This window comes from Ailuropoda melanoleuca, chromosome 8, assembly GCF_002007445.2.
Source record: "Ailuropoda melanoleuca isolate Jingjing chromosome 8, ASM200744v2, whole genome shotgun sequence".
NCBI lineage: Eukaryota > Metazoa > Chordata > Mammalia > Carnivora > Ursidae > Ailuropoda > Ailuropoda melanoleuca.
In genome coordinates, this window is record NC_048225.1 from 74,717,075 (window position 1) to 74,742,422 (window position 25,348).

At 36.9% G+C, this 25,348-nt stretch overlaps 1 long non-coding RNA gene across 1 annotated transcript in view; it reads right to left on the reverse strand.

Moving 5' to 3' along the window:
- Positions 1-14,307: 14,307 nt before the first annotated feature.
- LOC117803407 overlaps positions 14,308-25,348 on the reverse strand; it is a 76,661-nt gene continuing 65,620 nt past the window's right edge. The window contains exon 4 of the long non-coding RNA XR_004627242.1: positions 14,308-14,493. This is a non-coding gene — a long non-coding RNA (uncharacterized LOC117803407). The remainder of the gene's footprint in view (positions 14,494-25,348) is intronic.

The window sequence follows — 25,348 nt, forward strand, 5'->3', positions numbered from 1 at the left end:
CCATATGGTTTCCAGCTAACCGTGAGCAGATGGGCAATCCTAGAAATAAGAGTGGTGACAGAAATGTGAGGGCAGAGAGAAGCCTGGTCATGGAGGCCCTTGTATGACCGCCAAGGCTCTTCTACTGTTGTATAGGCAATAGGGATCCACTGGGGAGATGGAAACGAGAGCTAAGATGTTCATATCAGTAAATGTAGCAGCCAGAGCTCTTTGGTTGCAAGAAAGTCTGAAATTGATCCCGACTACAAAGAAGTTTGTGGCAAAACTTTAGAGCCTTAGGAATTGAAGGTAAAGATGAAAAAATAGGCTTTGAGAAGGATAATTTCAGAGCAACCCCGAGATAGAAGTGTCGGGATGGTAGAGAACAACTTCCTCAGGGATGAACCATTTCCAGCTGTGCGCCTTGAGAAAAAAGTTACTTTATCAAATAAAACCCTTACGTATGTATAGAATACCAAATAGTTTTACAGAAATTATATTATAATAAGAAAAAAATAATCTCCACACTGATTTCTACTCCAAAGAACTACTTTCAACCATTTTAGCTATTTTTCTTTTTAAAAGTTATCTCTGTATTTATGGGGTTTTTTTTTAAATGCTTATACTGCTAACCAAAAATAAACATAGAGAAATTCATATGGTCTGCCATGTGGGGCTTGAGATGGGGACAGTAGTGAGATGAAAACAGGGAGAGGTGCTGAGATGCTGTTACCTTAGAACAAAAATGATTGCACTTTATTTCTATGCATCTGAATAACTTAAATGTATGCCTTAAATTGCCAATAATGTATGTTATTTATTCTGAATATAAGCATAAACATAATAAGACTGTGATGCTCACATAACATAAATCAGAGGAATTAGGGTTGCCTCCAAATGTACTTGCAATGCAGGGCAAGTGTGAATATATATTTTGGGGTTGAAAGAAATCCTTTTTGCAGAAAAAAATATTTGGGAGGTATGAGTTTGCTTATATCTCTATCTTGTTACCAGCAGAAACATAAGCTTGGTCACATCTTCCATTTACTGACTGAGGAAACTTCTCCCGATATTCATAGGAACAACTCTCTTGATTTCAGACCAGATTAAAAAGAATCCACTTTTTCTCTGAGATGGTTCAGATATTAAGCATATCGTTTCCATTATATCTTTTGCATTTATCAGATTCTTTTCTATCAGTGTTTTCCCTTCTGTTCTGTTTTTCAGGAAGAGGAAGAACAGTTTGGGTGTTTGGTCTCACAAAACGGAGCTATATGCTTTCAAGTCTCCCCTGAGCAGTTTTCTAGGTGAGAGAGTTGCTCTCTGTCTCATCTTTCCTCGCCAACCTTATTTTGTAATTCTGTAAACCATCATTGTATGTCCAGGTTCCCATTTATCCACACAAGTACTTAAAAAATGGAGCCCATGTTTCAAAACCCAAAAAAGGTCTGAACAATACATGGAAAAACTTCAAGAAAAAGTGCAGTGTTAAGAATCACCAACAGAAATAGTCCTAATCCTGGATGCTGAACAATATCACCCTTTTAACCAGTGTCAGCCGGGGTAACTAGGGCACTTGGAAACTTTCTCTGCTCTGTGATGCCTGTGATTGACCACAGCAGTGGTTTTCAAAGCTTAGCATGTACCAGAATCTCCCCCAGGGGCTGGGTAAATACAGGGACACCTGTGTTTCTGAGGTCTGAGCTCCATCTGATGGGTCATCAAGTTCTATACAGAAGAAAATATCTTTTTTAAAAAGGTGTTTTTGTTTAGCTTTTTTTAAAATACCGAGGTCCTAAAATGGTAGGCAGAAACTTGAAGAGAAGGAAAAGAGAAAAATCTCCATGAAGGGAATCAGATGCCTGTGGCCTATGCCTGTGGTTCCATGAGAGAGGAACCAGGAGTGAGAGGAACTCAATAATAAAAATTGGGACCTAAGTCAACTTCATAATATCAGGTTATGGATATTCTGTAATTCTGTAGAAACTATAAGAACTAAAGGAATGGTGGCCTGACTTTTTGGTGGGGGGCTGGTGGGGGTTCCACAATTCTTCCCAGTACTTCTCTAACAAGTTTCCCTTTTCTAAAGAATCTATTGCAGGGGATGAGGGCGATGAATGAGTATCACTTGTTCTTTTTGAGAATCATCCCTATCGTGAGCATCTGTGTGTAAAAGATGATGTCAAATCTGGGATATATACTGGAATAGAAAAGGGTTTAGAATCAATATGGAGTGTTCAAAACCCCTCAGCACCTACTACATTGCTTGTAAATATCATCTGTCTCAAAAATTGCACTTCCTACCTAGGTAGAACAATAGGGACAATATTTACCCTCCCCTATGGAACAACCAAAGTATCCAGGGAAATTATATGAAACAATGATTCTCAATACACTGACAGCAGAGGACAATGATCCCTGAGAAACAGAAAGGGAACAAAGTGAGCCCTACAATTATCTCAGATTTCCACTTTGTGAAAGTTGCCAGACCATAGAACATGAACAGAGTATCCAGGTAGAGTCCAGGAGGCTCACTGAGTTGAGTAGATAGAGCCGAGAATCCATTTAGATCAAAGCAGCTCATGGTCACAAGACAGTGAACCAGGGAACATAGAGCTGCACAGAGAAAGAACTCCAAAGAATTTCAAAGTGTCCCTCTTGAGTACTCATTGGAATACTGATCAGTGCATGAATGGAAGAAAACCATTTGAGCCAAGGAAAGAAATCCCTGAAAAGCTTAGTAGTAATAGTATAAATCAATCACATAGGACCAGGAAGAGTATCTACTTTCATCAACCCTAGAAGACTTCATAATTCACAATGAATTGGGAAGAGTTCTTAGAAGAGACTTGCTTCTGTAGTGGGGAATAATTATTTTTTTAATAATAATTTTTTATTATGTTAGTCACCATACAGTACATCCCTAGTTTTTGATGTAAAGTTCCATGACTCATTACTTGCGTATAACACCCAGTGCACCATGCAATACATGCCTTCCTTAATACCCATCACCAGCCTATCCCATTCCCCCACCCTCCTCCCCTCTGAAGCCCTCAGTTTGTTTCCTAGAGCCCATAGTCTCTCATGGTTCATTCCCCCTTCTATTTACCTCACCCTTTCTTCTTCCCTTTCTTTTCCTACTGATCTTCCTACTTCTTATGTTCTATAAATGAGTGAAACGATATGATAATTGTCTTTCTCTGCTTAACTTATTTCACTTAGCATTATCTCCTCCAGTCCTGTCCACGTTGCAGCAAATGTTGAGAAATCATTCTTTTTGATGGCTGAGTAATATTCCATTGTATATATGGACCACATCTTCTTAATCCAGTCATCTGTTGAAGGGCATCTCGGCTCCTTCCACAATTCAGCTATTGTGGACAGTGCTGCTATGAACATTGGGGTGCATATGGCCCTTCTCTTCACTACGTCTGTATCTTTGGGGTAAATACCCAGTAGTGCAATGGCTGCATCATAGGGTAGCTCAATTTTTAACTTTTTAAGGGACTTCCATACTGTTTTCCAAAGTGGCTGTGCCAACTTGCATTCCCACCAACAGCGTAAGAGGGATCTCCTTTCTCCACATCCTCTCCAAATTTGTTGTTTCTTGCCTTGTCAATTTGCCATTCTAACTGGCATAAGGTGGTATCTCAATGTGGTTTTGATTTGAATTTCCCTGATGTCTAATGATTTTGAACATTTTTAGTCCTAGGTGAAACACCTTGTTCCCATTTAACAAATCTTAAAAGTGGCACCCAAAAACATCAAACTATTTCTAAGTAAATTAACTGCATCCCAAAAGAAAGCTCAAGAATATTATGGAAATACAAAAATATCCAGTACCCCAAAACATAAAATTCAAAATGGCTTGCCCCTAATAAAAAAAAAATTACCAGGCATGCAAAGAAACAGGAAAATAGGAGAGAAGGCAATCTATTAAAATTGACACAGAACAGACACAGATATTTGAATTTGCTGAAGAGGATATTACAATGGTTATTGTAACTGCATTCCATATGCTCAAAAAGTTATGTGGAAACATAAAAGAAATTTTAAAAAAGCAAATCAAGCTTCTAGTGATGAAAAAAAAGAGTCTGAGACGAAGAATACACGGGATGCGATTAACAGCAGATAGGATCTTGCAGAAGGAAAGATAAGTAAACTTGAAAATAAAGTAATAGAAACTGTCCAAGATAAAGCACATAGAGGGGAAAAAAGACATAAATAAAGTAGCATCAGTGAGCTGTAGGACAACTTCAGCCTAATATGGGTGTATCTGAAAGAGGTAGGGAGAGGCAGAAAAAGTACTTGAAGAAATAATCACCATTTAAAAAAATTTGATGAAAACCGTAAATCCAAAGGTCCAAGAAGCTCAATTAATTCCAAGTACAAGAAATATGAAGAAAGCTATACCCATGGAGTCCAGTCATAATCTTCACAGGAAGATTTTTTTTTAAAGACTTTATTTATTTATGTGACAGAGATAGACAGCCAGCGAGAGAGGGAACACAGCAGGGGAGTGGGAGAGGAAGAAACAGATGTGGGACTGGATCCCGGAACGCCGGGATCACGCCCTGAGCCCAGGCGCCCCTACAGGAAGATTTTTAACCACAAATTCAATGTCTTCATTAGATTTAGGGCTAATCAGATTATCGATTTCTCCTTGAATGAGCTTTTGTAGGTTGTGTCTTTCAAGGAATTGGTCCATTTCATTTAAGTTGTTGATCTGGTGAATTCTACTAAACATTAAAGGAAGAAATAATACCAACTCTACACAAACTCTTACAGAAAATTGAAGAGGGGAGAATACTTCCCAAATTATTATTTGGTTCCAGTATTTCTTGAATACCAAATCAGAAAAAGACATTATAAGCAAAGGAAATGATAGGCTAATATCATTTATGAGCAAAGATGCAAAAATTCTAAATAATATTTTATCCAAGTAAGTGAAACCCTACCAAAAAAAGATAATATATTAATAACAAGTAGAGTTTGTTTCATGAATGCAAGGTTGGTTTTACATATAAAATTGATCAATGCAATTCATATTAAATTGCAAAACAAAAACAAAAACAAAAACAAAAAACCAATCATCTCAGTTGCAGGAAAAGCGTGTGACAAAATCCAGTTCACTCCTGATCAAAACTCTCAGTAAACTAGTAACAGAAGAGAAATCTCTCAATTTGATGAAGGGCATATTAAGCTCTACAGCTAACAACATCCTTAAGGATGAAAGACTAAATGTCTTCCCCTAAGGTCAAGAATAAGGCATAAATGCCTGCTTCCACAACTTCTATTCATCATTAGACTGGAGCTTCTAGCCAGTAAAATATGGTAAGAAAAATAAGTAAAAGACATCCAGATAGGAAAGGAAGAAATAAAATTGTATTCACAGATAACATGTTCTTTATATAGACAGTCCAACGAAATATATGAAAAGCTACTAGAACTAAAAAGTGAGTTTACCAAGATTACAGGATACAAACTAATATCAAAAAGTGCGGCTCCTGGGTGGCTCTGTTGGTTAAGCATCCAACTCTTGATTTTGGCTCAGGACATGATCTCAGCGTTGTGAGACTGAGCCATCAGGCTCTGCCCTGGGCATGGAGCCTGCTTAAGGTTCTCTCTCTCCCTCTCCCTCTGGCCCTCCTCTGCTGTTCACATGCACTCTCTCTCTCTCTCTCAAAAAAACCCGGTTTTATTTCTATGTGCTAGAAACAAAAAATCAGAAATTGAAATTTAAAAGATATATAATTCATGATAGCATACGAAAATATGAAACACTTAGGAATAAAACTGACAAAATATTTATGAAGCCTGTATGCTAAGAACTGCAAAAGTTTGTTGAGAGAAATAAAAGAAGACCCAAAAAATGGAAGAAATATATTGTGTTTGTGGGTACAGATATTCATTATAGTCAAGATGTCAATTCTTCTCAAACTGGTCTATAGATTCAACAGATTCAGAAGCCTAAATTTTTTTAAATGACAAGTTGGCTGTGAAATTCAAGTGGAATTGCAAAGAATGTAAAATAACTATATAATACGTCTTCAGAAGAGAAGAATAAAGTCTTTAAACCAAAGACTTACTTTACAGCTAGATTAATCATGACAGTATGGTATTGGCATAATGATAAGAAAAATAGATCAATGGCAAAGAATAGAATCCAGAAGTACACCCACATATTTGTAGACAAGTGATTTTCTATGAAGATGACAAGTCAATTCCGTGGAAACAGGATACTATTCAACAAGTGCTATTAGAGCAACTGGATACCCAAATGCCAAGCATGCCTGGGATCCACACCTTTTACCATATGCATAGATTTAAAATGAATCCTGGACCTAAATGTAAATTCTAAAAACCATAGAAATCTGGAAGAAAAAAATTTCTTAGGACACCAAAGCATGATCCATCAAACCAACAAAAAGTTGACAAACTGTAGTCCACTAGAATTAAATACTTCTACTCTTTGAAAGATACTGTTAAAAACATGCAAAGACAAGCCATGAACCAAGAGAAAATATTTGCAAATCATAAGTCTCATAAAGAACTTGTATCCGGAACCTGTAAAGTGCACTTAAAATTCAGTAATAAGAAAACATACAACTCAATAAAAAATGAGCAAAAGATTTGAACAAGATACGTTATCAAAATATACATATGGCTTATAAGTACATGAAAAGATGCTCAACATCATTAGTCATTGGGAAAATTCAAATTAACATCACATCAATATGCACCTATTAGAATGGCTAGAACTAAAAAGAATGACCATAGCAAGGATTGGTGAGGATGTGGAGGAACCGGGAACCACTGGTGGATATGCAAAATGTGGAAACATTTTCTGAAGACAGTTTGGAAACTTGATAAGTTAAACATATACCTACCATTATCCAGTCATTCTACTCCTAAGTAGAAATGAGAGCATATATCATACAGACACTTGTATACAAATATTCATAGCAGTTTTTTGTAATAGTCAAAATTAGGAAACGACCCAAATGTCCATCAGGTGAATGCACAAACAATACCACATACAATGGAATATTACTCAGAAATAAAAAGGAGTGAACTTGATAAATGCAACAATAGAATGAATCTCAAAATAACTATGCTGAATGAAAAAAACAGAAATAAGAAGAAAGTGCACAGTATAATTCTATTTGTATAAAACTCTAGAAAATCTAAACTAACCTGTAGTAATATTTAAAAAACCCCACTGGGTTGCCAGGGAAAGAGGGTGAGGATAGAGAAGGGACTATAGAAGGGCAAGAGGACACTATTGTGAGCGATTGTTATGTTTGATTCAGCTCTCTTGATTATGTTGATGATTTCATGGATATATACATATGTCAAAACCTATCAAATTATGCAGTTTATTATAAATTAATAATATCTCAATAAAAGTATTAAAATATCATCTATTTCTTTCAATTCTGTTTACCTGCCTTTTTCACTGCCGCAAGTAGATCCTTAATTAAACCTTTGCTTTCTGTTCACTAATTTCTCTCAGGGACTTACTTTGGGTTTGAAACTCTGAAAAAGAATGACTCCATCCCATAAGGGCCTTAGGAATATTACCAGTGTCACTTAGATGTTGATTAAGACTATTTCTGTGGTCTAGCTTTTATGTTTCATAAAGTTTTCATATCAGGCTAAGCAAAGAGCTATAATCATTACAGAAATTATGGTGGAAGTATATCTTTCTAGGAGCATTAAGAGTCACCAACTTATACCAACTCTGTGCCTGGAAGACAAGAAAATTTCTACGTGTCATTTTCATTCACTCATTTATTCTTTCAAACAAGGGATAATTACGAGTTCCTGCTATATTCCAGGCACTGTGATAACTATTTGAGGGCTTACTACATCATAGGCACTAAGCTCAATATATAGTCCTTTATAAACATTCTTTCATGCCGGTGTTTATTATCACCAATTTACAGATTAACAGTATAAGGATCAGAGAAGTTAAGTACTTGCCCACTTTTACTTATCTAGGACACAAAAATCTTGGAAAAGTGATTTTTTCTATACAAGTATAAAATTTAAAAATTTATCCATCAGTCATCTACAGGTCTTTCTCTGGTTCTCTAGTTTGGAAGAAAAGAGCATTTGTCAATTACATATTCAAATACACACACACATACACCCACATGCACACAGAGTTTTTGAAAGGTCTTTGCAATATTCTTTCTAGTTCTGTGACTTCATTCCAAGGGCTCTTTTCGTTCATTTTAGACTCTGTAGTTTCAAGGTTGTTCTAGCTTTAAACCCTCTCTCCTGTGAGGTGAGGAGCCCAAGGATATACAGGAGATTGGTTAACAAATGTCAACAATGTCCTTCAAAGGAATTGGGATACATAAATTGAAAGTTGTTATTCTTCCTGTAATAGAAGAATTGGTTGAAATGTTGAATTTCCTTTAATGAAAGGTTTTAGTACCTTTCACTGGTAAAATGGGTTACTGCCAAAGAAATGTAAACAACTAGCAGTTTGGTGTATAGTAAGGGTTTCTACAATAACACCTGAACAGCATGAGGTGCAGGTATTTTTCAAAGTAAAATAGGACTGGAAGCAAAAGGGTCATGCACCTTGTAGGAAGGTGAGACATCAGTTATGCCCCATGGGCTGTTCAAAGGGGCACAGCAGATGTAAAGTAGGGGAAACTGGAATAGAGCCACGTAACACATGCCTTCGTTTCATTCATGGAGCAGACAGAGCACAGAGCAGATGGCCCCTTACTTTGATGAATGATCAGAAGGGAAGCCCATGGATGCAACAGAGAAAAGGAGCATACAAAATGCTTTTAGGGACCATGTGTCAAGGAGAACTCCAGATGGGATGGTTAGCTCTCTCTTCTCACTCTCACACCCAAATCCATTTAGAAATCACAACTGGAAAGGATGATCAGTAAAGAGACGAAACAGGATCAAATGGTTAATGGTATAGGATTGTTTTCTTCATCAAGCTTCCACTCCAGGCACACAGACCTACATTCTTTCTTTTTTGCTTTCTTTCTTTTTTTCTTTCTTTCTTTTTTTCTTTCTTTCTTTTTTTTTCTGGTCTAAACCTTGGGTATAATTATCATTTAAAAGAATACCAGGAAGTACCATTCTTTCTTTATAGAGTCTTTGTCACTGTTTCTTCTGAAACCCCTGCACCTTCTGCATAAACCGAGTATTTCTGTTCTTCAGGACTCGGCTCAAACTCCACAAATCTTTAGTTTCCACAGCCTATCATTATTGTCCCTTCCTTCATTTCCAAATTACTCACTTTGTATCAGTCATTCTTACTTAAATTAATAATAAATTCAGTATATATTCTTTTTACAAAAGAAACCTCTGACTAAAAGTAACTTGAAATCTGAAATCATTTTAAAATTCATCAGACTCCTGCCTAACACAGCATCTAGAATAAAGCAGATGTGACTATTTTCTTTGTGCTAATCAAGAACAGGATGTATATATCTTGTCACATTTGATATTAAAAGCACTGTACAGCAGGGGGGACCATCAACAAAATGAAAAAGCAACGTACCAAGTAGGGGGGGATATTTGCAAATCATATATCTAGTAAGGGGCTAATATCCAAAATATATAAAGAACTCATACAACTCAATAGTGAAAGAAAAAATCCAATTAAAAAATGAGCAGGTCTAAATAGACATTTTCCCAGAGAAGACATAGAGATGGTCAACAGGTACATAAAAAGATGCTCAACATCATCAATCATCAAGGAAGTGTACATCAAAGCCACAACAAGATATCACATCACATCTTTTAGAATGGTTATTATGAAAAAGACAAGTGGTGAGGATGTGGAGAGAAAGGAACTCTTGTTCACTGTTGGTGGGAATGCAAATTGGTGCAACTACTATGTAAAACACTGTGAAGGTCCCTCAAAAATTTAAAAATACAAATTTATTGGAACCAGAAAAGGCCCCAAATTGCCAAGGAACTGTTGAAAAGGAAAAACAAAGCTGGGGGCATCACAATGCCGGATTTCGAGCTGTACTACAAAGGCTGTGATCACAAAGNCTGTGATCACTAAGACAGCATGGTACTGGCACAAAAACAAACACATACCAATGGAACAGAACAGAGAACCCAGAAATGGACCCTCGGCTCTTTGGGCAACTAATCTTTGATAAAGCAGAAAAAAAATCCAGTGGAAAAAAAGAGAGTCTCCTCTTCAATAAATGGTGCTGGGAAAATTGGACAGCTACACGCAAAAGAATGAAACTTGACCACTCTCTCACACCATACACAAAGATAAACTCCAAATGGATGAAAGACCTCGATGTGAGACAGGAATCCATCAAAATCCTAGAGGAGAACATAGGCAACAACTTCTATGACATCGGCCAGAGCAACCTTTTTCACGACACATCTCCAAAGGCAAGAGAAATAAAAGATAAAATGAACTTATGGGACTTTATCAGGATAAAGAGCTTCTGCACAGCCAAGGAAACAGTCAAAAAAACTAAGAGACAGCCCACGGAATGGGAGAATATATTTGCAAAGGACACCACAGATAAAGGACTGGTATCCAAGATCTACAAAGAACTTCTCAAACTCAATACACGAGAAACAAATAAACAAATCATAAAATGGGCAGAAGATATGAACAGACACTTTTCCAATGAAGACATACAAATGGCTAACAGACACATGAAAAAATGTTCAAAATCATTAGCCATCAGGGAAATTCAAATCAAAACCACACTGAGATACCACCTTACGCCAGTTAGAATGGCAAAGATAGACAAGGCAAGAAACAACAATTGTTGGAGAGGATGTGGAGAAAGGGGATCCCTCCTACATTGTTGGTGGGAATGCAAGTTGGTACAGCCACTCTGGAAAACAGTGTGGAGGTCCCTTAAAAAGTTAAAAATTGAACTACCCTATGACCCAGCCATTGCACTACTGGGTGTTTACCCCAAAGATACAGACGTAGTAAAGAGAAGGGCCATATGCACCCCAATGTTCATAGCTGCATTGTCCACAATAGCCAAATCATGGAAGGAGCCGAGATGCCCTTCAACAGATGACTGGATTAAGAAGCTGTGGTCCATATATACAATGGAATATTACTCAGCTATCAGAAAGAACGAATTCTCAACATTTGCTGCAACATGGACGGCACTGGAGGAGATAATGCTAAGTGAAATAAGTCAAGCAGAGAAAGACAATTATCATATGGTTTCTCTCATCTATGGAACATAAGAACTAGGAAGATCGGTAGGGGAAGGAAGGGATAAAGAAAGGGGGGGTAATCAGAAGGGGGAATGAAGCATGAGAGACTATGACTCTGGGAAACAAACTGAGGGGTTCAGAGGGGAGGGGGGTGGGGGAATGAGATAGACTGGTGATGGGTAGTAAGGAGGGCACATATTGCATGGTGCCCTGGGTGTATACGCAACTAATGAATCGTCGATTTACATCAGAAACCAGGGATGTACTGTATGGTGACTAACATAATATAATAAAAAAACATTAAAATAAAAAAAAATTTAAAAATAGAACTATCATATGACCCAACAATTCCACTTTGGGGTATTTACCCAAAGAAAACAAAACACTAATTTGAAAAGATATATGCATCCCCATTCTCGTTACAACATTGTTTACAATAGTTAAGATATGGAAACACCTAAGTGTCCATTGATGGATGAATGGATAAAGAAGATGCAGTATATTTATACAATGGGATATTATTCAGTCATAAAAGAGGAAATCTTGCCATTTGTAACAACATGGAGGGACCTCAAGAGCATTATGCTACATGAAATAGAGAAAGACAAATACCATATGGTCTCCTTTATATGCGTAATCTAAAAAATAAACAATAAAAAAGCTCATAGATACAAAGAACAGATTGCTGTTGCCGGAGGTAGAGGGTGAGGGGTGGGAGAAACGAGTGAAGGGGGTCAAAAGTTAAAAAAAATCGGTACAAGTTTATGATATCTGGCAATATCCATAGAATAGAATTCAATGAGACTATTCATGAAGATGATAGTTTTGATTTAGAAAAATGATCAAGTGAAAATTGCATTATTACACTATGATTCAATTTTTTGTAATATGCATATGTTTGTGTGTGTGCATAAAGAAAGTATGAAAGGCTACACACCAAAATATTACCAGTTTTATCTCTGAATGATAGAATTACAAGGGATTTATTTTATGCTTTTCAGTAAACTATGGACATTTTACAAAGAAAATGTATTACTTTTGTAATCATAGAAACACCTGTGAAACTGGTAAATAAAAATTTAATCCAGAGAAACCCCTAAATCTATAGAAAAACATTATGGTATTAAACTATTAGACAGCAGAAAGATACTTGGTGGGGGAGTAAGGGGTGGGGAAGCAAATCTAACTCCTGAGAGCACACTGAAATTTGAGAAGCATTGCCCTTGGAGAAGGTGCCTGCACTATTTGGAAATTATCACTACATACACAGCAGCTATTTAATGTCCAATCACCAAGAGCCCATACAAAGGAGAGCATATATCTGGATAACATGATGGAAATAAATAGCTCCAAGAGAGCAATTGGCAGTTCTTGGCCCTCCTATTACTCTTGATAATGTCCTTTTATTCATTAGGACTTTTTTGATTGCTAGCGACAGAAACCAACTGCAACTGGCTTGTGCAAAAAGAGAATCCCTTCATTTACAAAACTCTGGAGCATATTTGAGCAATTCATAGACCTGAAAGAAGACATACAAGAATCAGCCTTGGGGTCTTCAGCCAGAGATTCAAAGACACAAAAGTCCTTCTGTCTCTGTATGACGATTGCCTCTACTTGGCTTTTCAGTGAGGACACTCTCTCCACATACCTGCTAGCAGCCCTAGCTTCATATCCACCTGTCTTGGAAACCTCAGAAAATATATTAATCCTAGGAAAAGATTATAATTGGCCTTTCTTGGATCACATGCTCACCCTTGATTCAATCACTGAGATGATTGGATGGAGACCTGAGATACCTACCCACTTTTCAACCCTGTAGTCAGGGGACAAAGTTTTTTTCCCCCCTTAGGAATATATTTTATTTATCCTAACATATGCAAAATGTTATCATTTAAATATGTATTTAATATATATATGTATTAATGGAATATTTTATGTTCCTTAGATCATACTAAGTCTTCGAAACCTGTTACGTATTTAACACAGCACATCCCAGTTCTGATGAGTTACATTTCACGTGCTCAACAGCCATATGTGACTACTGGCTACCTTATTGGACAACATACTCTAAACAATCATCAAAGAATCATTTAAAAAGAATCCATGTAATTAAAAAATAGGTAACTCCTATTTACTGAGCACCTATTATGTGACAGCCACTGGGCTGACAATTTTAAATACATCATGTTGTTTACTCCTCACATGATTCTGCCACATAAATATCATTATCCTCTTTCTATGGAAGGGAAACTGAGGTTCAGAGCAGTTAAATAAACTGCTTCATTAAATGTCAGGATCAGGTTTTATTTTTTTAAACTTTTTAAAATTTAAATTCAATTAATTAACATATAATGTATTACTGGTTTCAGAGGAACAAAGTTTTTAACAGTAAAGGAGGGACAGAAAGCTTTTTCCAAACAACAACAACGACAACAAAATAACTTCACAGTCTAGTAAGAATGTGGCCTGTGTTGTTGAATCATGGGTAAGAGAGTCCCAATTTCAAGGGAATTATAAAATTGTTGAAATGAAGGAAGAATTTTTACTTATATAAAGACTTTATCAAAATCCACTCCTTTGAACCAGGTAAGAGATAGTGCATCACTCACTTCCAAGATGCCACTTTCATTTCAAAGGCTATCAAATTTCCCACAATTCAAGCTTTCTTGAACCCCTGGAATTCATGTTTATTAAGAAAGAAGATGGAGTAATTCTGTTAGTGACTCCTGACAACTGTTGGTTCTCAGGATGGCTCCAGAAATATATTAATTACTCTGAAGATGCTGAAAGTCCTATGAAACTGACCCAGAGGTCACATGAAGAGCAGCAAGGAAACAAGTATCAGAAAGGCATCATTCCCTTTGAGTTGTCACACTGATTTCATGTCTACTGGCAAAAGTGTAAAGGTAAATCCAAAGCAATCTTATTTTCCTTTGCTCTCATTCCCTGAAGGAATTTTTTTTTTGCCATCATATTAAAAGATGGCAAAAATTCAAGAGAAAGTACAAATTGCTTCAAAAATATTGATAGCTCTATTTGTAAAATTTCTTTTTGCAAAGATAAAACCCACACCAGATTTATTAAAGACCATTGTTGAGATTAAAACATTTGTGGTGCATCATAATAATTTGTAACTGAAAAACAAGCATTTGACTATGTCAGCTTATAAGAATATACAAGAGTCACTGAAAAAACAATTAAGAAATTCTGTCTTGCATCCCATTGGAGACTCACTCTGCTTTGGAGAAGTGCCATAGCTACAGTGTAGAGGCCTTCCAGTGTTGGTCACCTTGCTTCTTGGCTTTAGATAGAAACCTGTAGATAAAACAAAATCGTTTTGTTTTAAATTATGCTCTAAGCAGCAATTTGTCAACTGAAACAGTTTCCTAGCTTTTACATACATGTTCAAAGCAAAAAAGGGAGGTGGGGGAAATGGTCTGCTATAGACTGACTGTTATCTGAATAGGTCTCCTAGGAATGGATTACTTTGAGTTCAGCTTCCCCCCCAGGGTCTCTTTCTAGAGGTTTATCTCACTGACCCCCTTCATTCTCACAGTAAACCAGAGTTTCCCAAGGTTTCTATTCAGAGTTTTCAACTTGGTGAGTTTCTGAGAAAGTTTAATGTCTACCTACCACCTGCATCTTTTCCCTCTGGGTATATGCATCATGAGAAAGATGTAGTGTTAAATAACTACCTCATTTATCAAACAAGGATCCATCCTTGAGACTCTCCCTTGCTCTAAATCACAGTCTACAATGGGCCATATGTAAATGGCTGAATTTTTCTTCATTAGTCAAGATGAATATCTCATTTAAGAAAAGTATTCATGCTTAACAGCCTCAAGAATTGGAAGTCATGATTGAATGCTAATTATAGAAAGATTGAAAAAGGTTATAATCCTTAGGCTTCGATTTTTTAAAAATCCCAAAATTCCATGGAGTATGCTTCATATTATTAAAAAGTCCCTTTTAAGGAAGTCAAACTCAATGAGCTATTTCTGTACTCCTTTCTCATTCCTTTACTGGGAAAAAAAATGTATTTTCCCCATATCTTGAATGAAACTCCTCTAGAGTGTTTTCCCCTCCCTTTATTGAAGTATACGTGAATCATTATTACTTAAAGAATATTCTTAAAATAAACACACCTATGTAATGGGGAGCCAGATCAGACACAAGAAACAATCACAACCCCAAAAAGCCCCCTTGTATTTCTTTCCAGTTACTTTATCGTCCCACCATGATATGTATTTTTGGCTTGTTTTTGAAATTTATATCCTTCTTCAATATATACTCTTCTGGGTCTTGCTTCTTTCACTCAGCATAATGTTGAATGAGATTCACCCATGTTGATGCATGTAGTTTGATTATTGTCATTGCAATTTCGTACTTTATAACATACATAGAACACAGCTTACTTTCCATTCTGTTATTGATGGATATTTGGCTTATTTTAAATTTTGGCTTGAATAGTTCTACTAAAACATTTTGTACATGTCTTTTGGTCACCACATATATGAACTTCTAGTGGTATAAACCTAGCGGTGGAATTGCAAGGTCATAGGATATACATATGTCCATCTTTAATACATAGTATCAAACAGTTTTCTAACTTTCTTATACCAATTTACACACCCACCAGCATTGTATGAGTTTCAGTTTTCTTTGCCAATACATTCTGGTGGCCATGTAGTAGGCTAATATTGAGGTTCTAACTTGGATTTCCCTGAAGGACTATTAATTTTGAGCACCTTTTGATTTGTTTACTAACCATTTGAATCTCTTTTTGACATGTCTGCTCAAACCTTTTGCCCATATTTAATTAGGTTTTCTGTCTCATTAATTTGTAGGTATTCATTATATATTCTGGGTATGAGTCTTTTGAGAGATACATGTATTGCAAATATTGTTTTACTCTTTGTTATTTGTCTTTTCACTTTCTTTTTTTAATAGATTTTATTTATTTATTTGAGAAAGAGGGAGAGCACAAGCTGGGGGGGAGGGGGAGGATGGGGAGAAGGAGGAGCAAAGGGAGAGGGAGAAGCAGGCTCTCTTCTGAGCGGGGAGCCTGACATAGGGCTCAATCCCGGGACCATGAGATGATGACCTGAGCTGAAGGCAGATGCTTGACCAACTGAGCCACCCTGGTGACCCTCTCTTTTCACTTTCTTAATGGTGACTCTTGATGGACAGAATTTTTCATTTTAACCATCACCATTGGTTCTTGATCCTGTTCTAAGCTCTAGTTCTTACTTACGATTATTAAATTCATAATAAATGAATTCTCCAGATGTATCATATATACTCAAAACTGCATCTGAGCCTTTAAATCCAAATGTCTTTATTTTACCTCAATTTTAAAAGATAATTTTACCAGGTACAGAATTTGTGGTAGGAAATTCTTTTCTCTCAACTATTTGACTACGATTTCCACTACAGCCTTCCATCATCTCTACTGAGAAGTTATTATTTCTTCTTTGAAATCAAAATCTTTTATCTGGTTGCTTTTAAGATTTTTCTTCTTTTTTGGCTTCCAGTAGTTTTATTATGATTTTCCCTTATGTGACTTTCTTCACATTTTCCTACCTGGAATTCATAGTATTTCTTTAATCTATGGCTTGATGTTTTTCAGCAGCTTGGGAAAATTAACAACCATTATCTCTTCAAATATTGCTTCTACTCCACTCTTTCTTTCTCCTTATCTAAGACTGCAATAACACACTTATTAGACTTTCTTACAACGGTTTATGACTCTTATATTCTGTATTTTCCTTTCTTCTTTTATATTTTATCCTGGATTGTTTTACTCACTTATCTTCCAATTTACTCATTCTTTTTTAGTTATGTATAATCTGCTCTTAAATTCATCTATTTGTTTTTAAAATTCAGTTATTGTCTTTTTACTTTAAAATACTGATTCAATTTATAGACTCCAGTTCTTGGCTGAAATTTTTCACCTTATCCTCTATTTTCTCGAAAATATTAATCATAGCAATTTAAAAGTCCATGTCTGATAACACTAATAAATATTTTTCCTATAGGTCCTTTTTTTTTCCCCCGAGTGTCTTTTTTCCTCTGTACTTTTGCTCATTTGGTCTTGCCTACTGGGATGTCTGATAATATTTCATGAAATACTATGGTTGCGTATACAATATTTTAGAGAGTTTAAAGCTTTTAATGATGTTATCTCCCTGCACACAGCATTTACTTTGCTTTTGGTGGACCATTAGCTTAAGCAGATCACTTTATTCTAATCTGGGATTAAACTGACTTTAGAGTTTTAGTCTCTGCAAGAGCTGATTCTGTTCATTTTTCCTCCTGGTTTGTAGCCCTTTAGAGGTCCCAAATGAAAGCTTGGTTATTTATCAGATCCTTAACACCTTCACAGACTCCAATATCTAATTTTTGTCCCTTCAGTTCCATAAATCTGCAAAAACTGCCCTCAGTTTCTTATTTTCTTGGCTGCTTCTAAATTGGGAAATATCTTAATGGGGGAAGACCACCAAATGTTAGGTTCATCTTTCTTCTATTATTTTTAAGATCTTCAGCCCTCAATTTCTAGCTGCCTTATGGTTCACCAGTGCATTCAAAATTTTTAAAATTTATCCACCATTCAAATTATTGTTGACATTTTTTTTTAAAGATTTTATTTATTTATTAGAGAGAGACAGCCTGCGAGAGAGGGAACACAAGCAGGGGGAGTGGAAGAGGAAGCAGGCTCCTAGTGGAGAAGCCTGATGTGGGGCTCGGTCCCAGAACGCCGGGATCACGCCCTGAGCTGAAGGCAGACGCTTAACGACTGCACCACCCGGGCGCCCCTATTGTTGGCATGTTGATCAGATACAAACTATTGTGTCATGGCTGGAAGTGAAAGTTAACTATTCCTNTCAGAACGCCAGGATCACGCCCTGAGCTGAAGGCAGACGCTTAACGACTGCACCACCCGGGTGCCCCTATTGTTGGCATGTTGATCAGATACAAACTATTGTGTCATGGCTGGAAGTGAAAGTTAACTATTCCTCTAAAGATTATCATCCTAATATCTACCATATCTAGATTGAACTGAACACTGTTAGATAGTGTTTAACTCTTTAACACTTAACAATGACAACCTTTATATTAATACTTAGGAATAATACTTAGAAAAAGATCTTTTTAAAGCAACATTAAATATATGTGATTTCTTAGACTGTTAATGAACTTTTAAATGTAAACCATTCACATAGTCCACTCTTTCAAACAATGCAGCGATAAACATCTTTGGATGTATACTTTTGTGTCATGATTTCTGGAGTTTTTCCTGAGTCGACTTCTAAAAGCATAATTTCTTGGTCAAAGTTGTAGACATTTTAAAGTGTTTCCACATTTTTGTCCTCTTGTCTCCAGAAAGATTGGACTATTTACGTGCTAATAATTAGGCTTAATTTTATGTGTGTATCTGTAACTGTGGGGTTTTTTAATTTAAGAAGAAACAAGAACTCATTGAACATTACATCAAAAACTAATGATGTACTATATGTTGGCTAATTGAATTTAAATTAAAAAAAAACAAAGAAGAAACAGAAAAATATTTGTATCCTGGAAAATACTTTTCCCCACCCATCATCCAGTCATAAAATTTATAAAAGGAATTTTTATTTTATTCTTCACACATAGCAAAGAATCTCTTTGTGCTTGATTCAAAATATATTAAATTTCATCCACAAAGATCTATTATTCCTAGCAACATGTTTGAGTTTATAACAAAGAGGGAGTTCCCGTGAAATTCATGTTGCAACCGTAAGTGATTCAGTAATTGCTGAAGTAGAGCTTTTGTGGGAAAAGTCTAACAAATAGAAAAGTAACTTACAATTTTCAGAAGCTATGACATTCCCAACATAGCTGTGGCACGACAAGGCTTATGCAACTTTTGTTGCCACCCATAGGTAAAACACCATATATTTAATGAAAGTCAGCATACCGTTCATACGAGGGAGAAAAAAACTCCGAGTTCTGCACTTTGGAGCGACAGGGCCAAGTGTTGTGTCGCTATCTCTTTAAAAAGCTACAGGAATATGGGGTGGCCAAGGGCGCCTCAACCAGGGAGGCTCACTTGAAATTACCAGACACGTCTATTATGAAGTGTTGAAAAGAGAAAGAAAAACAAATAATAAAGTTACAAAATAAAGTTTATTTTATCAGAATTAAAACTGCTTCCTTCTCTCCACTTGAGAGTAACCTTGAGATGGAACAGTCTGAGGATTACATTGCTATAATCCCTTAGCAGTTAGTTCCACACCAGGAGGCGCCTGCTACAGACAAAATTATAGGGTTAGGAATGTTCACAGTTCTGTGACCTGATTGGCTGACTATTCCTCAGGGCTTTTGAATCAAATATTTATACATCTAAATGAGAGCAAAGAAAGGAAAATGGTTCATAAGAGAGTCCCAGAGCATGTATTATTGAAATAACAGATGGAAATATTATATTTTTGAAACATTCTTTCGATGAAGAAGTCTTATGAAGTGTGTTTTGGTAGGATAAGCTGAGCCAAAAGTGGAGGAGGGAGAGAGAGAGAACGGGGAAAAAAAAGTTTTATTTTCAAATTTTTGGTGTCAGCAGTATACAAAGTTAGTGCTTCCCCCAAAAAAGGCATGTCTCAGAATGTACTGCAGCGTATCGTGTGTGCAGTCAGCATCGGGGGAGGAATACTAAGAAAACACTTGATTGTCACTGCTCAGTTTGTGTGTATAGTTGTGTGTATAGTCCCCTGGTGTCTTTGCAGACAGTGTATGGCCTCTTGTTACTGCATTTTTCATGTTTCCTAAAATGACTGAAACCTAAGCTAAGATCCAGTCATCATCCCACAAAAGCTATTGGCTACCCCATACCTGCTGACGTTTTGGTAACAAATGGATTAAAACTGTAGCTTTTACACCACATGGGTAATATCATTGATCATTTAGTATGGGTCTACAGGATAAAAATGTAGGCATGCAATGCAAGGCAAAAAACAAGAAAGCAAGCAAAAGGCCAAATGAAAAATTCATCACACTTGCGTTATTTTCCTCTACATGGGAGCCTGTACCCATGACAGAATCAATAGTTCAGATTTATTCTGTTGTGTTTCCAGGAAAAATACCCCACTACTAAGCAATCAATTTGAAATGCTCATGGTCAGTCCGGTTTGTCTGCCATTTAGCTCTCGGGACATGGTTCCGTTATTTTGCAGGTCTCAACTATTAATTGGATCTGCTATATGGTGATGTGATTTATTACATGGCAACTGGTAGTTACTCTGGCCATGGATAGAAAAAGAATTCACAGGAACAGAATTACTTTAACCTTGAACCTAGACATGATCTATATCTGTGACAAGGATCTGAATGCAATTTCCAGTTAAGTGTATGCTTATAAGGAATACTTTCTCTCTCTCTCTTTCTCACACACACACACACACACACACACACACACACACACAAAACAAGCCTAGGAGAAGGGGGAATGGTTATGATGCAATAAATAAAGGAAGTTCACTCCCGTTGAAGTCCAGGCTATTGATATTTGCTGATCTAGGTATCCGTAAGAGTTTGAGGATTTAGTTTTGGTATACAGGCTCTCAGCACCAAACAACAGTCATCTGCCAAAGGTTAAAAAGCCAGTAATCTATGGCTTCTGCAAAATCAGAGTGAACAATCAGATGGTCACCTTTGCCAAAAGAAAGAAGCAAGAAAGAGAAAAAGAGACTGCAACTCACTCCCACCCACTAGTGGGGCCACCTCAGAACAAAGCAAAAAAACAAAACAAAACAAAACAAAAAAACTTTAGTAATGGCTCCTTGGGTGACAGCATCTGCTCAGGGAGTTGGCTCAGAGGGCCTCAGAAGCTCAGGGTTGCAGCCAGCAGCAGAAAGGACTCTTGGCAGAGCTGCTTCCTGTACCTCTTTTGATCATAGGGCTCAGGCTTGGAAAGGTTTTCACCAGTCTTGTGGTTTCCTGGTCGTGCGTCAGTACATTCTGGCTGAAACACTTCACTTCCTTCAGGCCAGCCCCTCCACCAATGGCTCCCGGCTCCATAGTGCATTCTCTTCAGCTTTGAACTAGACTCCAAGGACACTGCTGGCTGCAGCAAGAATCCTGAAGGAGAGGCTTGCAGCTGGGGTACCAGCATTGCCCTTCTTGTGATGAGGAAGTTGCAGGGGGAAAAATAGGTTTAATGGAGTTACAGAAAAAGTCCATTGAACCAGTGAAGCACAGAATATTGTATGTTTCCCATACAATCTCTTTTCAAAGACTGCAATAGAATCACTTGGGCAACTGGTTCAAATACAGAGATTTCCAATCTAATTTTTGACCTTCTAAACCAGAATCTCTGAGTGGGGACTGGTAATCTGTGTTTTTTTTTTTTTAAAGAATCTCCTTGTAATTGTGAAGTTTCATCGCTGTTAGTGTAATACACTTAATTCCATAAATTAAGAAACTCAGGCCCAGAAAAACTGGGTCACTTTGCTAAAGTAAAACAGGTAGCCTGAATCTCCATAGTGCTCTTTCCACTGTACCACACTGTTGCCCACTCTGTTTTTGTGGTTCTGTAACTGGGCTTGGGTGTCATGCTTCTAACCATGGACTGTTCCCATGTGCTTTGGCTCCATATATCTCTCCAAAGAGGACCCATTTTGTTTCCATAGGGCCCCTTTCAAATTTCACTACCCTCAACTCAGGTAGTATGGAAAAATATGTAATTTCTAAACAACAATCAAAAGAGGTAGTGCTTTTGTTCAAAAATTGAAAAATTTCATTCGAAAGTTTTGGGGATATATATAGAGCAAGGTTTCTGCTGCCTGATTGGAAGGAGTGGTGCAGAGTAGGAAGGGTTGGAAAGAAGACCAAAGAATTTCTCAATGAAAATGAATGATTTCCCTTTTGTAACTAAATGGTATCAGAAACACTTAATCTTGCAATGGATCAGGACCATCATAAGCTGAAAATAGCATGAGGAATAATATAGGCTTCTATCATTCATGTGTTACACACTAGAGTTTGGACTGTGCCAGGAGTCAGGGAATATCTCAGAGAAGTCAGAGTTACATGTGATTAAATACTTAATGGCAAATGCACGGAAGATATTTTTTAGTGTGGAATAATAAAACTGTGTTTGGTAATACAACTTTTGGAACCAGGCATCTGAACCAAAATCTCATATCTACCACTGACTAGCTGTGTGGGCTCGAGGGCATTATTTAATTTCTTTGAGTCTTAATATTGTCGTTGATAAAATGAAGCCTAATAGGACTCTTGAGAATATTAAAGCATGGGAAATGGAAGGAATTAGTGATGGGATGCTGAAGTTATTGAAGAAAATAAAAGGCAAAATGAAAAATGCAGGTGAACCAAAATTATCCAAGGAGAAATATATCTAGACCAGTAAGTCCAAAAAGAGTAACAAACTAAAAAATATTTGTATGATAATTAACCTAAAGTCTCAAGCTGACTGTTTTTACCAAATCCCAAGTTCTGTGCCCAGAGAAAAATTCTACCCAACCCTAGGAGTGTGTAAAGATCATTGAACATGGCTAAAATATATGCATTGGGTAAGCTCCGTGAAATTAAGGATTTTTAACTGTTTTGTTCATTCCTGTGCCCAGTGTTCAGCTGTGGAATGAACGAAAGGATTTGTAGGATCTAATATCTAATGGGGGCCAAAAGCCTTGACACCTCAACAATGGAGGAGGCTGATGAATATTTAAATACTTACGGAGATGGATATTTCTGGGTGATGATCTGTCCTGCGTGCAGCTGTACCAATTCTGTCAGCCATGACAACCAAGAGATAAAGAAAGTTGCCCTGTTGTGTTTCTAAAATGCCTTAAACTCTGTATTGATACCAATAAAGCTAGGGAACAATTGCCGGGAGCAAAGTTCTGATATCAGTAACAAACTGCTCAATTAATAGAAAGTATTACTGTTATTATCTCAAATTAGATGACATGTTAAGAAAGCTAAAAGTTTTTCCTGAACACTTCCAAAATGTCACCACAATATAATGGAGACTTGAAGGATAAGTGTTAGAAGTAGACAAAATTTAATAAATCCTTCTTGGGGGGCACTTGGGTGGCTCAGCTGGTTAAGCATCTAGCCAAAGCGTACCAGAGTCCTGGGATCTAGCCTGGTGTCTGTCTCCCTGCTCAGCAGAGAGGCTGCTTCTCCCTCTCCCTCTGCCCCTCCCCCTGCTGGAGCATGCTTTCTCTCTCTCTCAAATAGATAAATACAATCTTTAATAAATAAATAGATAAATAAATAAAATCTTTCTTGTATTAGAGTTGAAGCCCAAAGCCATTACAACAAGAAAGAAAGAAAGAAAGAAAGAAAGAAAGAAAGAAAGAAAGAAAGAAAGAAAAGAATAGGAGAGGAGGGGAGGGGAGGGGAGGGGGAGAGGAGAGGAGAGGAGAAGAGGGAGGGAGAGGGAGGGGGAGGAAAGAGGGAAAAAAGGAGTAAAGGAAGGAAGGAAGGAAGAAAAACAAAAGTAGCAAAGAGAGCACAGAATCAAATATTTAAACCAAATTGTAAGCAAGCTGAAACATACAGTTATTTTCTAACTTAGTTTCTCTTAAAATCTCTTTTGCATAACAAGTCAAGTTAGGAACTATAAAATGAGTCAAACTGCCACAAGAACAAAAGGAGCTCCCACTTCACAGCTTTCTAAGCTTGCCCAATTCCTTGGTCTATGGAAATGACATGGCGTGCTGGTTATGAGCGCAGGCTTGGGGTTAGAGAGATGAGGAATTATCCTTCACTAATTCTGTGGCTCCAAGCAAGTCATTTATCCTGACTGGGCCTTTGTTATTTTTGTTTTTCTGCAAAAGGGAGATAAGCATACAGACCTCACAGGAATTTTGTAGTTTGATCCAGAATCTGGTACATTCTAAGGCTCAACAAATGGTAGCCATCACTTTCATTATCACCATCATTAATATTATTGAGATATTCAAATATCTCAGATGTATCACTTAACAATGTGTTACATGATTTGGTGTGGAAAAGGGACCTGAGAAATGTACTCATTGCTGGGCCCCCTGGGAGAATGACCTAGAAACTTTATTCCCCTGAAGCAGTTGGGTTGGCTATATTTAGTTTTATATATAACCGTATACTCACAAACTGCCTGCAATTTTTACTATCCTTTGCAATCTACCTTCTGGTTACACACAATAGATTTTACCTTTTGCTGATGGAGCAACAAAAGCAAAGAAAATGAAATACTTGGCCTGGGATCATAAGCCGAGCCATAATCATCATAATTCCCCAAATCCCAGTCCTGGGTTCAGCCAAACAAACTAGGGTTTCTATGAGGTTTAACAGTGAGTCAACCCTAGAGATATCTGGGACAATTTTAAAACAATCCAAATATATTTTATATTTTCTATATTGTACGAAGAGTGAACTGATACAGAGCAGGAAATACAAGACAGTGTAGTAAAGGAAGTAGGTTCTGCTGTAAAAACAAAGTAGATTTGATTCATGAGCTATAGGAAGTTATTCCGCCAATAGAGAACCAAAAAAAGTGAGGTCAGTTTTAGAGAAAAATGATTAACATTGTCTGTGTGGTTACTAAGGTGGTTGCATGGAGACCCAAAAATTTTTTAAATAAAATAAGAAATATTGAGTCAAATTCTGAGAGGCTGGAGAATAGAATAGAAAGAACGTAGTAGTAGCAATGAGACCTGGCTCTGCTCATCAGTAATTTAACTGCTTTATGGAAGTTTCATAGTTGCTCCAAAGGAGATACTTAACTTAACCCTACAGAATGGTTATAAGGACAAAATAAAAGGGTTTTTTTTTTAAAGTATTTTAAAAACCTCCCTCATTCTCTTCCCCCGCCCCCCCAAAAAAAAACCTGGAAAAAATGTAGCCCTAAACCCCATTCTCTTTCACCCACAAATAAGCATTTATTAACTGCTAGGTATTAGATATTATAAAGCATTCAAAGACCTATAGAACAAGGATTCTACAGTTGGAAAACTCAGAGGGTAAACATAAAAGGATATAATTATATAAAGATAAATCAAGACGTAATTTGATAAATTACTAGAAGATTTCCATAGAAGACTGCTGTAGAAATCCTTTCATGTTGACGAGAGGCTGCTGAAAGCTGGAATAATCAAGGGAAGCAAAATAAAAGGAAGTTGGATTTGAG